Raw genomic sequence first — 18,066 nt, 5'->3', positions numbered from 1 at the left:
ATAAACCAGTATTACCCAGGCTTGCTAAAGAAAACGACAACAGACATGATAAAGGCTTAGCAAACCTATGCAAACAGCTTCTCAATATGCACTTTCTCGTTGTGCACTGCAGGGAGAATCTACTGCCACCACCATATGCCGAAACTCTTGGAAAACAAACTTGCAGATTTCAGAAGAAGTAAAAGAAAAACTCTGAGCAGCTAAAGGAATATTTGAATATTCAAGTAAGTATCCACCAGCTTGCTTACTATGTGCCTGCTATTGAGCTAGGTACTGAATGTATACCAAAGAATCTGAGGACCCCTCAGCATGGCAGAAACACATTGTTATTTGGAAACATCAGTTATTTCTGAAGCAATGAAGTAAAAATGCAAGATGAGCAATGGGAACAATAATTAAATCCAGAGGTGGGAAAATGAATCTGGAGTGTGGGAGGCTCTGGGAGACCGTGCCTAAAAGAGGACTGCTGTGAGGATGTTTTCATGAAAAGTTTATTTGTTTGTGGGTTAACTTCATTGCTTTTAGGAATTTGTTTTAATATATTCTTTTTGCAGTTAAAATTACCAGTTGCCTGTATAAGAAAACACAGAAATGTTTAGTGATAAGATATTATATTTACATATCAAATAATATGTGTTTTGTATATTTTAGTAAACTTTTAGAACTCTTAAGGCTTACAGAAATATTACAAATATAGTACAGAAATTTCCCATGTACTCTAGATCCACTTCCCCTTATTAACATCTCACTTTGGTATGGTTCATTTGTCACACATAGGGAACAGCTATTAACACATTATTATTAACAAAAGTCTACACTTTATTCAGACTTCCCTTGTTTTTTCCTGATATCCTTTTTCAGTTTCAGAACCCCATCCAGGATCCCACATCACATTCACGTCATGTCTCCTTATGCTTCTCTTAGCTGTGACGGTTTTTCAGGCTTGCCTTGTTTTGATGGCCTGGACACTTTTGAGGAGGACTGGTCAGGCATCTTGTAGGATGCCCCTCTATTGGAATTTGTCTGGCGTTTTTCTCATGATTAGAATGTGGTTATGGATTCTGGTGAAAAGACAGCTGAGGTTAAATGCCATTTCCATTACATTACATCAAAGTTATGTACTATCAGCCCTCTGTGTGACTGTGATTTCACCCTTTATCACCCAGCTACAGCAGGGTTCCTCAGGATTCTCCACTGTAAAGTTACTCTTTGCTTCTGCCTTTCCATTCTGCACTCTCTGCAAAGACGTCACTATACACAGCCCACACCTAAGGAGTGGTAATGTGCTCCTCTGCTTGTGGGTAGAGTATCTACACACATTGTTTGGACTTCTGTGCAGGAACTTTGTCTATTCTGGCCCATGCCAATTTTTTTTTTTTTTTTTTTTTTTTTTTTTTGAGATTGAGTCTCACTCTGTTGCCCAGGCTGGAGTGCAGTTGCACAATCTCAGCTCACTGCAAGCTCTGCCTCCCGGGTTCACGCCATTCTCCTGCCTCAGCCTCCCTAGTATCTGGGACTACAGACACCTGCCACCATGCCCGGCTAATTTTTTGTATTTTTAGTGGAGACGGGATTTCACTGTGTTAGCCAGGATGGTCTTGATCTCCTGACCTCCTGATCCGCCTGCCTCGGCCTCCCAAAGTGCTGAGATTACAGGCATGAGCCACTGTACCCGGCCACAATCTTTTGTTTATTTAAGTGCATACCCAATTTTAATACATTGTATTAAACTCATCATGATTTTTTTTTTTTTTTTTTTTTTTTTTTTGCTCCGATTGTTTCAGCTTCGGCCATTGGGAGTTCTTTCTATTGGATCCCATGTCCATTTAACACGCCCCCATCATTGTGTGGGTTTGTTTTGTTTTGTATAGTATAGATACAGATACATAGAAGAAGGTATAGATACTGCTGTAAAGTTCAATGGATTTTGACAAATTCATGTCTCATATAGCCGTCATTATAATATGATAGAGAATATTTTCTCTTACATAAAAAATTCTGACTGTGTGCTCCAGCTGTTTATTTATCTACCTCCCTGCTCTAGACTTCCGAAAACCACTGATCTGTTTACCATCTATTTTGCCTTTTCCAGAAATTCATATAAATGGAATAATATAGTAAATTGCCTTTCTCAGAATGACGTATTTTACTTAGCAATGTGCTTTTACAGTTCATCCATATCTTTGTGTAGCTTGATAACTCATCCCACCTTTGTCGCAGTGTAATATCTCACTACATTGATGTATCACAACTTGTTTATCCATTCACATCTTAGTTGTTTCCAGTTTTTGGAGATTATGAATAAAGCTGCTAGAAACATTCACATACGGGTTTTCATGGGGACATACATTTTCAAATCAATTAGGTAAGTGCCTAGGAACACAATTGCTGAATTGTATGGTAAGACTGTATGTAGCTTTGTGAAAAGCCATCAAACTTTCTTCCAAAGTGGCTGTACCATTTTGCAGTCAGATGAGCAATGAATAAGAGTTTGTGTTGCTTCCCATCCTTGCTATTATTTGGTATTTTAGAAATCCCTACCCACCTCATTTGGCCATTCCAATAAATGTGTAGTGGTATCTCAGTGTCGTTTAATTTGGATTTTCTAATGGCATGTGATCTCAGGTGTACTTTCATGTCCTTATTTATCTGTACGTCTTCTTTGGTGAGGTATCTGTTCAGATCTATTGCTCACATAATAACTATGTCGTTTTATTTCTTAACTGTTGAGGCTTGTGAAGTCTGTGCATATGTTGGACACAAACCCTATACTAGGTAGGTGTTTTGCAAATATTTTCTCCTACATATTTATTCTCATATCACTCTGTACAACAGATATGTTATAATTTAGTGAATGGTTTCCACTAATCAATGCACAAACTTCTACCACTTGATTACCTGTAAGGCAAGCCCAGTTCAAGGTCAAACTATTGATTAAATATTTTGGCAGAAAGGAGAGGAGGAAAGAAAGAGGAAATCAGCAGATATGTTGCATTTTTTAATGCCTTTGGATTATTACCCACATATCTCACCAGGCCTTCTTACAGGAGCCTGCAGGAGCCAGTAGCAGATAAAGTTGAATAGGACTCAAAGGAACCATTCTTAGCATCTAAATAAACAATTAATTGGCCGGGCGCGGTGGCTCAAGCCTGTAATCCCAGCACTTTGGGAGGCCGAGACGGGCGGATCACGAGGTCAGGAGTTCGAGACCATCCTGGCTAACACGGTGAAACCCTGTCTCTACTAAATAATACAAAAAACTAGCCGGGCGAGGTGGCGGGCGCCTGTAGTCCCAGCTACTCGGGAGGCTGAGGCAGGAGAATGGCGTAAAAACCCGGGAGGCGGAGCTTGCAGTGAGCTGAGATCTGGCCACTGCACTCCACCCTGGGCGACACAGCGGGACTCCGTCTAACAAAAAAAAAAAAAAAAAAAAAAAAAAAAAAAAAAAAAAACACAAAACAATTAATTGAGAATGCCCCAACCCCAAAAGGGAGTGGCTTCACCCAGATGCTGCAAGATGGTGGACATGGCTCCCAAGAAAACTTGACTACATGATCTGAGAACAGAAAGACAACATAGGAAGACCTTTGCCTATGTTCAAATTTGGAGCATAGGCCCCAAGGCTCCAAGCCTGCACCATGTGAGGCCTGGACTGATGGAGAAGCAAGATCTCTGTGTGTATACCTTCTGACTCTAATGGTGTGCCTGTGTCCCCTGGGTCATTCCAATATTCCCTATATATTTATGACCTAAGTTTTCCAATAATCTTTGTGGTTGGTAAGATTCTTTTAAGATGAGTAGCTGCCAGTGGGATATAAGAAAAGGATAACTGGAAAGGCAGAGTGTGTCTTTTCTGGATTTGATTATTATACTGAGTCAATTTCCCCAATTCTGGGTAACCCAAATGTCGTAGTGATGTCCTGTCACTTACTATCTGGAAAATATTGGCTTGATCCCTATTTTATGAAATGTTAAAGCTCAAAGATATCCTCACATTCCAGGAGACTTGTCACTGAGCTCCTGCTTCTACTGAATTGAGGGTTGGATCATTTTGGTGTCCAGCACATTCATTCTTGCTTCGTACCAGCAGAGCTCAGGTGGGAAGTGAAACCCCTTTCCCTGATTTCATACAAGGAAAAAATAAACAAGCAATAAGAAGCATCACAAACACATACAAACTAAGCATTCTGGAGCTGAGCCATTTTTGTTGAAGGTGGCGGGACTTGGAGTAAATTTATACAACAGCAAGAAAAACAACTTAAGTATCAGACATCCTTTGCCTTTACAGTCCTTTTAACACCCAAGACCCAGGATATTTTACTGTCATGTCAGCTAACGGGTAACCTCCCCAATCTCTTAATATGGAGTTGGCTTCCTATGCCTGCTCCTCTTTTCTTTGATTTTCTTTCTCCCTCTCTACCCACAACCTCCCATGGGTCCCCACCAACTCTACTAAATTTTTCATGTTCTATTATGCAGCAAAAGCTAGCTAGCATCTCTAAGATCATGCTTTCATCTCTAAATCACTCGAATAAGCTCCGCCCAACAAAAACACCTTTTATTCATTATGTCAGGAACACAAAGAATAGTAGAAACTCAAAGTTACCTCTAACTGGCTACTTCAACGGATCCTTCCTCCTTGGGAGGCATTTGTGGGTTTGAATATGTTTTCTTCGCAGCACACTCGTGTTGGCAGTGGCAGCTTGTGTTTAAAGTGAGTTCAGGTGCAGCTCCACTTCCTCTGTGTCTCTGTCCTCTGATGGAAGATCCTAAAGGCAATGAGCAAGAACGCTCTTTAGGAAACTTGGGTGAGGGTGCTGTTCTCTGTTCCTCCCTGAGGGGGCACTAGATCTGTTCTTAGCACCCTATTGATTTTCCATGATCTACTGGGTGTCCAGAAACCCACACACTTATTTCCAAGGCAAAAATATCCTTTTGCTGTGTTCAATCTCAAACTGTTTCTTCTGGTTGCCTTCTCTCACGAATGAAACCATATCCTTTTCTAATAATCCAAGAACGGCTCAAAGATTCAGGTTACTGATGACAATGTTCTGTGATTTCCAAAACACCCATATAATTACACACACGCACACACACACACACATATTTCAGTTATTTCAATGAAAGTGCTAACGAAAGTGAGGTAAACCTGTGAGCTGAAATTGCTTTTTATTAAAAGCCAAAGGAAGTTTAAGCAACAGTGTACAGTAACAGTACAATTTTCAATCATGTAAGTTGAAGCAATTGTGGACAGTAACAGTATAATTTTTAATCCTATAAATGAAGAAGTCTTCATTTTAGTTTTAAAATATTCATGGATGTATAACTTTAAACAGTGCTATGAATTTAAAATATTTATTAGATTTCTAAATTTAAATTAATACTTGGTTCCAGGATCCAAATTCTTGCACAGAGTAAGGTATAACTGTGTAATATATCACATGACAATTCAAAGAAAAAAAATGTTCTAACATCTGCTGTAGTGCTTGCTCTCAAATTACAATACAAAGAAGCCGTTACTGAAGAATATTTACGGATAGGAAAACAACATAAGGCTTTCAGGATGGCCAACTTTTGCCAGAGACTCTATTTACACATATAAATCTACTATTAACACCAGCTAGGAGCAGCTAGATCCATGCAGATAAAATCTGTATCCTTTCCTGTTTCTCTTGCATAACCAGTGAGTTTGAATGTTCCTTGAGAGGAAGCAATCTGTGAGATATTGTCACCTTTTCCTGTTACTGTGTACTGAAAGTTAGAATATATAGCAAGTAGTTGTAAATATTTCTATGCTTATTATCCTATTAGGTTAGAGATGTGAAAAAGCAAAAATAAATTTCAAAATATATTTAAAAAGGTATAATTGAATGTTATAATCCTGTTAAAATCTTATATTTGACAGAAGGTTCACAATTTTCCAAATATAAATATCAGGAACAACTTAACTATTAACCTAACAAGTAAACTATTGCATTAAAAGAAAATTAGGCTGGACGCGGTGGTTCATGCCTGCAACCCCAGCATTTTGGGAGGCCAAGGAAGGCTGATCACTTGAGATCAGGAGCTTGAGACTAGCCTGGACAATACAGTGAATGCCATCTCTACTGAAACTACAAAAATTAGCTAGGCGTGGTGTCATACGCCTGTAATCCCAGCTACTCAGGAGGCTGAGGTGGGAGAATCTCGTGAACCCAGGAGACGGGGGTTGTAGTGAGCCAAGATCGCGCCACTGCACTCCAGCCTGGGCGACAGAGTAAGATTCGGCCTCAAAATTTAAAAAAGTAAAATAAAAAATAAAGAAAATTAGCACAATTACAGCACATTACAAGTGAAATTCATTGGGGGGATAAAACCGATTATGCCAGAACAAAAATTTAAATTTCTACAGAGGTAGGGAAGAAAATAAAATCATTGAAGGAAGCTGAAAAGAGTTCTCAGTTAGTGGTCTTTATAATGGCCACTTTGCTGACCACCTGTAATAATTATGAAATACTACTGGACATGCAGCCATGTCAGTGGGAGCATCGTATGATTGTTTAGGCACATGTACTAGAGCTTGAGTACTCACTGCAAATCGTGGCTCTGACACTTACTAGCTTTCAACATTGAGCAAGCTGTACATCCTCTTGTATCCTTATTCATGTATAGGAGATAACAGTGCCCCTCACTGGAGGTTGGGGCACAGATGGGATAATGTAATGTATATAAAATAATTATCATAATACCTGGTTCCTGGTAGCATATGCTTAAAACTGTTTTTATGTTTGTGGAAATGCAGTGTTTTATACTTGCAATTGACATAAAATGCCTCAAGCAGTTTAACAACGGACTTTTTATTAAAAATCTAGTAATCATTTTTTCTTGTTTGGTAGTTCTCATTACCTATGAATGGCTCTTTCATTCATTCCCAGATGTTTACTGAGGGCACTTGCTAGGTTGTGTGAACAGCACCAAACTGGAACACTGAATTTGTCTCAAAACAAGACACATTTTGAGATTGAGTATAAAAAGGAAAAACAGGGCTGGGAGTGGTGGCTCACACCTGTAATCCCAGCACTTTGGGAGGCCAACTCTGGAGGATCACGAGGTCAAGAGTTCAAGACCAGCCTGATCAACATTGTGAAATCCCATCTGTACTAAAAATACAAAAATTAGCCAGGTGTGGTGGCATGCGCCTGTAATCCCAGCTACTCAGGAGACTAAGGCAGGAGAATAACTTGAACCTGGGAGGCGGAGGTTGCAGTGAGCTGAGATCACGCCACTGTACTCCAGCCTGGGCAACAGAGCAAGACTTTGTCTCAAAACCATAAAAAAGGAAAAGCAGGTCTAATATAAGAGTTCATCCAATTGATCATGACCTAAAGAAGGTAGTTTACTCTAGCAATCTCAATCTCATTAATAAAACCATTCACATACAGAAATAGCAGTTGATTCCATGACTCAGAAACTACAAATACAATATTCCAGCTACTTCGCCTTTCAAGGATTCTTATTTTAATTTGAACCACAGTAGCACAGTATAATTTGGTTTTGTTTATCTCCTTTATATATAAATGATATTTACTATAAATATAATATATATAATGTAGATATATGTTCTTGGATCACTTTGTTAAACCAAAATTCCCATCTTAATAGTCTTGTAAGCTTCCTAATGCCCCTTCTCCACAGGAAAGAGCTATGGGTTGGACATTCCTAAGGGAAAACTGCAGGAGAGTGGGACTTTGTGCTAATATGGAAATACTGTATAGAGCTCTCGGGCTGCTGCTGAAGAAGAAAGATTTGCTAAATTTCAATGGATATTCTCACCTTCTTACGAAGTTAATTGTAGAAGGAGGATAATGACATTTTACACCGCAGAGGTTTCAACAGGAAATAGATTCCATGTGCTTGACGGTAGGCATCAGGAGATGGTCAGGACAGAATGGGGGTGAGTAGCAGCAGTGCTGGGTCGCAGGGTGAATGGAGAAAACATGATTCCTTCTTAGTGCATTTTAGATGAAGATACATTAGAAATACTGGTAAAGTGGCCGGGCACGGTGGCTCATGCCTGTAATCCCAACACTTTGGGAGGCCGAGGCAGGCGGATCATGAGGTTAGGAGTTCAAGACCAGCCTGGTCAACATGGTGAAACCCTGTCTCTACTAAAAATACAACAACAAAAAAAAAATTAGCCAGGCATGGTGGCAGGCACCTGTAATCCCAACTACTCGGGAGGTTGAGGCGGGAGAATGGCTTGATCCCGGGAGGTGGAGGTTGCAGTGAGCTGAGATCACGCCACTGCACTCCAGCCTAGGCGACAGAGCGAGACTCCATCTCAAAAAAAAAAGAAGTGTTGGTAAAGTGATATCCAAAAAGACTATCTGCTTTCTGCTTATTAACATATGTACATTTGTGACGATTTCAAAAACAAATTTAAATTCTTTTAGGTGTCAAATGCAGAAAAAGCTAAAATATAAATATTCTCATTCTTCTGGTTATGTCTTTGTATCATAAAGACAAATGATTATTACTTTTAACAAAAATAGAACTACTTAGAGAAATAAGAAGCGAGCTAATAGTGATTCATGATAATTTATTTCATTTTTTAGGATTTTAAAAAATAATTTTATTAGAGAGAGGGTCTTACTACATTGCCCAGGCTGGACTGGAACTTCTGGGCCTAAGTGATCCTCTTGCCTCAGCCTTCTAGGTAGCTGGGACTACAGGTGCATACCACCATGCCCAGATATTAGTTTATTTTATGGATGAAGAAAATAAAATAGAGAAAAAAAAAGAAAAAGTAAACAGAGGTTGTCATAACTTGAATTTCTTTCAAATATTCATTTCATAACAAACCACTGGCACTGTCATGAAATTTGCGTATTTGGTATTTTCATTTTGTTGACATTTATTGCTCAATTAATTTATACATTTGCTTATTTCTGTAATACGCACTGTGTCTTATACGCAATTGAGTTATTATATAAAAACGAATTTTTTGGTAACTATATTTGCTTAAATGTCATTGCCATTGTAGGCCCTCTATTAGATTATATCTTATGCCTTTTGCTATTTTTGAAATTCTATTTTTATTTTTACTTAAAAATATAAAGATCAGATAAATCTTGCCTAATTGAGGAATATTTAATTCGTAAGTATTTAATAATAGTTATAGCAAAATAGTTAATATTTAATGCATCCCTGGTAACTATAAAGGAGGCCTGACATGATACATGCTATAGAAATTTGTACACTTCAGAATAAATTCAGACTATGTACAGTACTTGAAAACACTAAAGAATTCAAGACATCAGTAAAAGTGCTTACTTTATCATGACAAATAGGTATGTCACATCATGTCATAACCTTAAAGGGTTGATGGCTATAAGGAAATATATCATTTATATCCTCTTTCTATTAGATTTGACATTTGGGAAGTGGCAAATATATCTTTCATGTGAAAACTATGATGGCAAAGATTTTCCATCATAAAACAAGTGTGAGGTTGACATTGTTATTTCTTTTGAGAAGACTAAAGCCATCTATTCATCTGGATCCAGCAAATGTTAAGATATAAACATGAAAAGCACAAAAGCCACTGACCAATTGCTGGGCAGTGATTTCCCTCTCCATTACAAGGAATGGATTTGAGATGAATGTCATTGTAGCTCAGCAAGAATAACTATAAAAGAAATAATAATTAATAAAAAAGTAACAATTATTTTTTTACGAAGACAATTCCAGGGGGAAGAAAAAACCAACTTTGAAAGAATTTTGAAGTGGCCACCAAACCCCTTCAAAGAAGCATCCGAGGAAGTGCAGGACGGGAGGGATGGCTGCTGGCCAGGCACGTTCAACCTTGACCTCTGCCTTAATGGGGCCGTCTTCATTTGTCTGATGATTTCTAAATCTGGCTTGACTCTGTGTATTGGTAGCTGTCTCTGGCACCTGCCTGACACATCCTATATATGCTTGAGAATTTCATTCAGAGCTTTTCTATAGGACTCTCCATTGAATAGGTCACCAAGTTGAAAAGACAAGCAAGTAGAAGAAAAGCCAGGAAACCACAAAGTAAAGCAACAGAAGTCATCCAGAAACAGACCAAATTATGACTTAATAGATTTGATTAAGAAACTCTTTCATGTTCCAGCAAAATTGATCAAGCGTGCTACTTCTGTTGACTTTAATACACCACATTGGGACAGAGTTTTTGTCTAACTTTCATATTTAGCAATTGAATTTCTTTAAAAAGCTAAATGTTACAGAGAGTATACTAAGTGAAGCTACAAATTCCATACATTTACCTTGTGGTTAATTTATATGTGGATGAAGATATCAAATACAAAGTAAAATTTACCTGAAATCTCACCACCAGACAAAAGTGTTAGTAATTTTGTTATGATTACCCACACATACACACAAACAGAGGAGGACTGGAACTCACAATCAGAACCTCAATGTGCAGAAATATACATAATTTTGTAATTATGTTCAACTTTCTTATGAGCTCCTATGACTTCTCAACAGTGAAACTAGCTAATTTTCTTCAAGCTAACTTGGTCAGTTCCAAATTAAATATTAGTCTTGTGCAGGTTAATTTGCCTGTTGACTAAACAGTCAATTTTTCTGATTCTCTTCTTTCTCTTTTTCTCTTTTCAGCCTTGTTTCCTGGTGCATTCTAGGGAGGCTCATCGTAAGAGAGCAAAGGGTGCGGAGCTCACACAGCCTCTGTGCGGGAACGCACACATGTTCTCAGAGGTGCTGGTACCATGACTGCAGGGTCTGTCATTCCCGTTGCTATTGTGGCTATAAGAACCAGAGTTGAGGTTGAGAAACTGGCTGATCAGCCGGAAGGTGGCCAGAGCATCACAGACTTGTTCTTTTGCAGAAGCACGACAAATATAGCTGGCCACAGTTGTGGCTCTCTGTTTAACCTGCTGAGCAGGTATGGATCTCATCTGTATTCACTGGCCCAGAGTCGCATCACCAACGACTGTTCAGTTTAAGACCTTGTGATCACCAAGGCCTCATCAACCTTCAGTGTCTTAAGAATACACTTCCTCTTGGTCCTCCCATCCCTTCCTATGTTCCACACGCTGACGTTCCACTTAACTTACGTACACATCTCATGGATTATTATATAATTTTCCATTTACTGCCTACATTTAACATGTCTTATGAGTTTCATCCATACTATTTATTTTTGCTGGACTTTCTTTGATGGCAGAGGTGAATTTTGTCAACTAGTTCAGCAAACATACATGATGATTAGTTTCTCAGCTAAATGTGTCTCTGATACTAGCCCACTGATATAGTTCTGAAGATTGTAAGGTTTAAAACATGTTCTCACTATTTTTAATCAGTTTTTGGAAAAATATCTGCAATCCTCTTCAAAGTTACAATTTATGATAAATGGTGACACAATGTCAAAATATATTGAAATTGTAAATGTTGACAGCTTTACTGACTCACCTCTGAGGCCACAAGAAAAGTGTTTCCTTTATGAAGACTGAGACAACTCATGAGCTCAAGAAATAAAAGCTACTAAATGGAGTGCATTGTCAATTCAAATGCTTTTCTTATTGAAATGTCTAAATATTTCAGCTCAAATGTTTTTGAAATGTCTAAATATTTCAGCTCAAATGTTTTTACAGATATATTTGATTATTGCCTTCCAGAAAACCTATGTCTCACATATTCTCCTATTTCACAATAAAATTTACCAGAAATGTTAACTATTTGTTTTCTGTTGGCTGATTCAGCAAATGTTTAGATTTTGTAAAATTATAGACCTCTCAAATTAATTATATTTAGCCACAAAACACAAATGATTATGAGCACTCTATCAGAAGATTTTTCCTACAGATTCCAAAGTGTTCTTTAAAAAAAAAGTTATGCTTTTCTATCACTTGTGCTATACTATTTAATTTGTTCAGTTCCTCCAGTGTTTTTTTTTTTTTTTTTTTTTTTTTTGAGACAGGGTTTTGCTCTGTCACCCAGACTGGGGTGCAGAGCTGTGATCATGGGCTCACTGCAGCCTCAACCTCCTACGCTCAGGTGATCCTCCCACTTCAGCCTCACAAGTATCTGGGACTACAGTCACACATCACCATGCCTGACTAATTTTTTTTTTTTTTTTTTTTTTTTTTGTAGGGAACTCCTGGACTCAAGTGATCCACTGTCCTCAGCCTCCCAAAGTGCTGAGATTACAGGTGTGGACCACAGCACATGGCCTCCTGATGCTTTTTTTATTTCAGGTAAATTTTAGTGGTTCCTCTTTCTAGAATTTGTTTTCAATAATTACACATTTCTAAGGCTGAAAGTATGTGGGCTTTTAGTTATTTAATAATGTTACTACAATTTTCCCACAGAATTTAAATAGTATGAAATCAAATTTTGGAAGACTCTCATTAAATACTGTCCAATGCTATTGTAGACACCTATACATGAATAGATAGGTCATATCTATCTATCTATCTATCTATCTATCTATCTATCTATCTATTCACCTATATGACTTAATGTAATTTTCATTATGCATTTGGTAGTTGTATAGTTGAGCTATAATAAATGTGTGTGTGTAACATGTTTATATCAACTGCGGGTTTGATTTTTATTGGTAGAATTGTGTAGTTGGTTTGGACACAGAATGAATTATATCTTTATAACAACCAATTCAAGTGCATTTCTGCTCCAGAGATTTTTTAATATAATAAGAAAAACATTTATTTTAGGATGATTTGGATAACCAAGAAATATTTGTTTTTAAAAATATATATATATTGAACTTTTATCTGAATTTATAATTGCAATACCATTCGCAATAATATTAATTATTTCACTTTAGACAGAATAAACACCAAAAAGCTTTCTTGAATCACCTGAGAAAAAAACGAAAACATTATTAGGTAGTGGACTCTCTATTTGAAGAACTGATGACACTAGTATAAAAGTTATCACTTAACTCTGATTTTTTTATAGCAGTGGAGCCTAGACAATAACAGCAACATTAATGTAGAATAATACTGCACAGGCCCCAGCAAACATGTGTCTTATAAGAAGAACATGCTGGGGCCTTTCTCATGCACCTAAGGGTGTTTAGGCATATGCAGAGAGAATGGCTGGCACCTAACTGCACACAACTACCTCCCCCAGCCACTTGGTAAACAGCCTATAACAACCTACTCGAATTCAACAACAACAACAAAACACAGTATTTTATTTTTTAAAAATTTACAACAAATGCTAATCTGAATAGAACCTGCAATATCAAAGGAAAACCATGATATAGAGTCACTCTAGTTTTAATGAACATGAGCAGATATTGTATCTGGGACCCCACGTAAAGATGCCATTTTGATAAGAACTGAAATACAAGTAATAATAATAAGAGTAGTAGTAATAATCCCACAAAGAGAGGGATCAGGGAAACCTGCCCATCTCAGCCTTGGCCCTGGGTGGAGAAGGGGAAGCAATCTCGACTGGGAAGCCACACCACAACCTTATGAAAGATTGGAGCCAAAATTCACAACAGTTGCATGATCTCAACAACCAAACAAAAAACAAGCAAAACAAATAAACAATTTAATGTGAAAACAGTTCCTAATTATTATTTTCCAAATGTAGCTGACAAAAAGAAATTTTCTTAGTCCATTTCTTTTTGTTTGTTTGTTTGTTGCTTTTTGAGACGGAGTCTTGCTCCGTTGCTAAGGCTGGAGTGCCATCTCGCCTCCCTGCGGGCTCCGCCTCCCTGCGGGCTCCGCCTCCCCCCTGGTTCACGCCATTCTCCTGCCTCAGCCTCCAGAGTAGCTGGCACTAGAGGTGCCCGTGAACACACCCAGCTAATTTTTTGTGTGTTTTTTAGTAGAGAACGGGTTTCAGTGTCTTGGCCAGGATGGTCTCTATCTCCTGACCCCATGGTCTGCCTGCATTGGCCTCCCAAAGGGCTGGGATTACAGGCATGAGCCACTGCGCCCGGCCCTTAACCCCACTTCTTAAACATTTCCTACATACAAATGATACAGTTGATGAGTTCACAATTAAAATCACAGAAATTATAAATCAAGTATTGAGAGTCATCATAAACAGCAAAATCCAGCTTTTCTAGTGCCCGCTGATTTTGGAATTATAAAATATAGAATAAAATATATATATTCTATATATTTGTATATACACATATAAATATATTTTTGTAAATAAAAAAGAAAATGAAAACCTTAAGTAAGAGATAATAAAAGATGCCCAGGAACAATGAAAAAAAATCACCAAATAAAATGTATAGAAATGGAAAATGTGACAATTGACATTGTATTCTCAGTGGACGTGTTAAACAGCAGAATACATACACGTAAGAAAAATCAATGGGCAGGAATATACATCCATTGAGGAAAAATATCCGGGATGTAATACAGAGACAGGAAATGAAACAGAAGGCAGAATACAAAAATAAAACATCTGACTTATCAGGTCTCCTGCAAAAAGGGACACAGACATTGAAGGTAGGGGATAAAGAGATAATGACTAAACTTTTTCTAGAAGTAAATATGGAAAGAATCACCTTTGCAGATATTAAATATGTTAAAATTTATATATTTGAAACTTGGAGTAGTTGCAGGAATAGGTAGACAGACCCTTGAAACAGTATTCAAAAATAGCCTCATTCTTGTATGAAAACATGAACTATAACAAAGAAGGCTTTGCAGATCAGTGGGAACAGGATGGACCACTTCAGTAATGATGTGACAATTACTTCTCCATTCAATCAGAAACAGGTCACAAGCATTAGACTGTTCACAATTACTTAACTTCAAAAGAGAAAGTGAATGTAGACCCATCGCTAACAAAATACCTAAAAATATATTCAGAGAAATAAAAGCCAGAAAGGTAATTATACCATTATGTGTTTTACTACTAGTCTGAGAAGTGAGATAGGAAAACATATAAAGGGTTGTGTAAAGCATACCTAGAAATGGGCAAGGTGCAAATGTTCCCTTAAGGTAAGACTTCAAAGCTGACAGGGCATTAGCTTAGAAGAGATGGCAGAGCAAGGTGCAGAGTCTTCCTGGGAGAGGGACGGACACGTGCAAAGCTGTCACTGGGGAGGAGTGAAACACATACATGAACCAGGAAGTGTTTATTTTTTAAATGTTTTGTCAATTTGATAAACTATAAGAACTGAATGATTTTATTTGCACTTCACTGATTCCTAATACTTTTCATATTCCTCTGAGTGATTTACATTTCTTTTTTGATTCTGAAATATCTCCTCCTGATTCTACTCTTTTTCCAATACTTCAAGCAGAAGACAAACCTTTAATATAACAGTCAGATATAAGAAGGGATGCCCTTTGTTGAGAGTTTGGAGTTGACCACTAAAGAGGTCAGGACACTCTGCTGGCATTACTCACATCTCTAAGTGTGAAGGACCAGGAAGAGAAGGTCATTTCCAGAAACTCTAACAAACAAAGGTTTAACAAACAGGTGTTTCTCTGGGTTTGAGTTTATGACATAGAAGGTGGTCACCAAACTAGAAAATTCAACTTGAAGCGCCAGCTAGGTATATGAGATTTGAATGGGGCATTGAGAACTAGAAAAAGTTAAAACATGTTTTGAACTTTGATTACTAGTTTCATCAATGTTTTGTTATTGTTGTCTTCCTATTATTCTAGACTTACTTCATTTCAAAACGTGGTAACATGTTCTAAAAGAACATTGTGTTGGGCAGTCGTATTAGTTGGCTAGGGCTGCAATTTAAAAAATACTATAAGTTGAATGGCTTAAACAACAGAAATTTATTTCTCATAATTCTAGAGGCTGAAAGTCTGAGCTCAAAATATTGGCAGAGTGGGTATTCTCTGGACAGCCAAAATCAACAGAAGCAGTTACAATAGAAATTGGAGTCTAAGCCCCAGATTTCATGTGGGGGGGGGTAACCCCAAGTATGCTAGTATTTGTACAGTACTTCATGTGTTTTTAGATAAGTTTTATTCTTTTTCAGATTTATCTTTTTATATACTGTCATACTTTTTTTGTGTTGGTCTATGTTCTCTTCAGTAGGTACATTTTGAGTAATTCAATACTAAATTTCTCCACTTCCAAAAACTCATCTGCTGTAGCATTAAAGAAAACACAAGTGTTTATCATGTACTTTTAGAAAAAAATCTTGCTAGGCACCATGGCTCATGCCTGTAATTCTAGCACTTTAGGAGGATGAGGTGGGTGGATTGCTTGCCCACCCTAGGCAAGATGGCAAAACCCCATCTCTATCAAAAATGCAAACAAATAACCAGGCCTCGTGGTGTATGCCTATGATCCCAGTCCCAGTTATTTGGGAGGCTGAGGTGGGAGGATCAATTGAGCCCAAGAATTCGAGGCTACAGTGAGCCATGATAGCACTACTACATTCCAGTCTGAGTGACAGAGCAAGACACTGTCTCAGGGAAAAGAAAGAAAGAAGGAAGGAAGGAAGGAAGGAAGGAAGGAAGGAAGGAAGGAAGGAAGGAAAGGAAGGAAGGAAGGAAGGAAGGAAGGAAGGAAGGAAGGAAGGAAGGAAGGAAGGAAGAAAGAAAGAAAGAAAGAAAGAAAGAAAGAAAGAAAGAAAGAAAGAAAGAAAGAAAGAAAGAAAAGAAAGAAAGAAAGAAAGAAAGAAAGGAAGGAAGGAAGGAAGGAAGGAAGGAAGGAAGGAAGGAAGGAAGGAAGAAAGAAAGAAAGAAAGAAAGAAAGAAAGAAGGAAGGAAGGAAGGAAGGAAGGAAGGAAGGAAGGAAGGAAGGAAGGGAGGGAGGGAGGGAAGGAAGGAAGGAAGGAAGGAAGGAAAAGGAGAAAGAAAAAGAAAGAGGGACAGGAAGAAAAGGAAAGGGAAGGAAGGAAGGAAGAAAGAAAGGAAGAAAGAAAGAAAGAAAGGAGGGAGGGAGGGAGGAGAGAGAAAGAAAGAGAGAGAGAAAGAGGAAAGAAAGAAAAAAAGAAAAGAAAAGAAAGAAAGAAAGAAAGAAAGAAAGAAAGAAAGAAAGAAAGAAAGAAAGAAAGAAAGAAAGAAAAAAGAAAGAAAGACTTATTATATTATGAAGTTAGTGGGTACAGTTATTATTATTATATACCTCAGAAGTTCCTGTAGATTATACATCCCTTTCTGATTCAATAGGTAATATAAATGTTTTCCATGAGTTTACTCAACAAATACATATTCAGATTCTAAACTTCATGCTAAATTTGCTTTTGAATAATTCAGCCCCTTAAATTTTTTTATATTGGCAAATGTAGAGCTGCAGAACCAATTCTTAATTATTCAATTCACACTATCTTTTCTTCATTAGTTAGGGAAAAAAAAGTGAAAATAACACAAATACTTCAAAAATATTTCCTTCTGCTAAGTATTATATTAGTGGATGGAAATGTGGCATACATAGCTAATGGGTAAATCTGTAAAAACTCTTTTTGCTAAAGAAACTACAAAATCAGAACAAGCAGAGAGATTAGTAACATTATCACAGGAAAGTGAAAAGCTTCCTGGCTCAAAATCTTTCATCAGCAGGAGCACAATATGAATGACAATAGGGTAACTGTCCTCTCCAGGTCCAGTCCTTTCTGTGTAGGGTTGGAGCTGACCATCATGGCCCATTGTCCAGATACGTGCTAGAACCCCTCACCTGCCCAGGAGCATGCATCCATTATGGACTTAGCCAGTGCAAAGTTCAGTGGTGCGGTAGCATCCACACGATGCTCAAGGCTGAGCATACCTGCTCCACAGCACTCTAACCCCAGGGTGCACACCAGAACAGAGGCTATAACATGGACATTGTTGACATCCCTAGAAGAGACCTTAGACCATCTACAGTTGTTCATCTTTTACTTCCCGGCACAACTCTTGAAGAAAATGTCATGCTATTGGATGTATGTGCCCTAAGGTGTTCATGTTAAAAATTCTCATTACTTGGTATTTATAGTTTATAATACATTGCCTCTGAAACTGGCTGCACATAAACAAGTTTTACTTCATTACCTTGTTAATTGACTAGAAGACTCATCAATTAAGACAGTAAGCCATTCCTTGTTCATAACTTCAGACTGTACCTGGGAAGCATTTG

The 18,066-nt window shown here is 37.8% G+C and overlaps 1 protein-coding gene across 13 annotated transcripts in view; it reads left to right on the top strand.

Annotated features, from left to right (window-relative positions):
• Positions 1 to 18,066, top strand: part of LOC126951481 (calmodulin-1-like) — a 1,062,071-nt gene that overhangs the window by 810,896 nt on the left and 233,109 nt on the right. The window contains exon 1 of one of the 13 annotated variants that reach the window (XM_050785618.1): positions 15,908 to 15,913. The exons of the other annotated variants lie outside the window; for them this stretch is intronic. The gene's annotated coding sequence lies outside the window, so the exon portion shown is untranslated. Of the gene's footprint in view, positions 1 to 15,907; positions 15,914 to 18,066 lie in introns of those variants that run through there. 13 annotated transcript variants of the gene reach the window in all.

Source organism: Macaca thibetana, chromosome 3 (assembly GCF_024542745.1).
Source record: "Macaca thibetana thibetana isolate TM-01 chromosome 3, ASM2454274v1, whole genome shotgun sequence".
NCBI classification, from domain to species: Eukaryota; Metazoa; Chordata; class Mammalia; order Primates; family Cercopithecidae; genus Macaca; species Macaca thibetana.
Note: the sequence above shows the minus strand (reverse complement) of the source record. Positions and strands in the feature narration are given on the sequence as shown.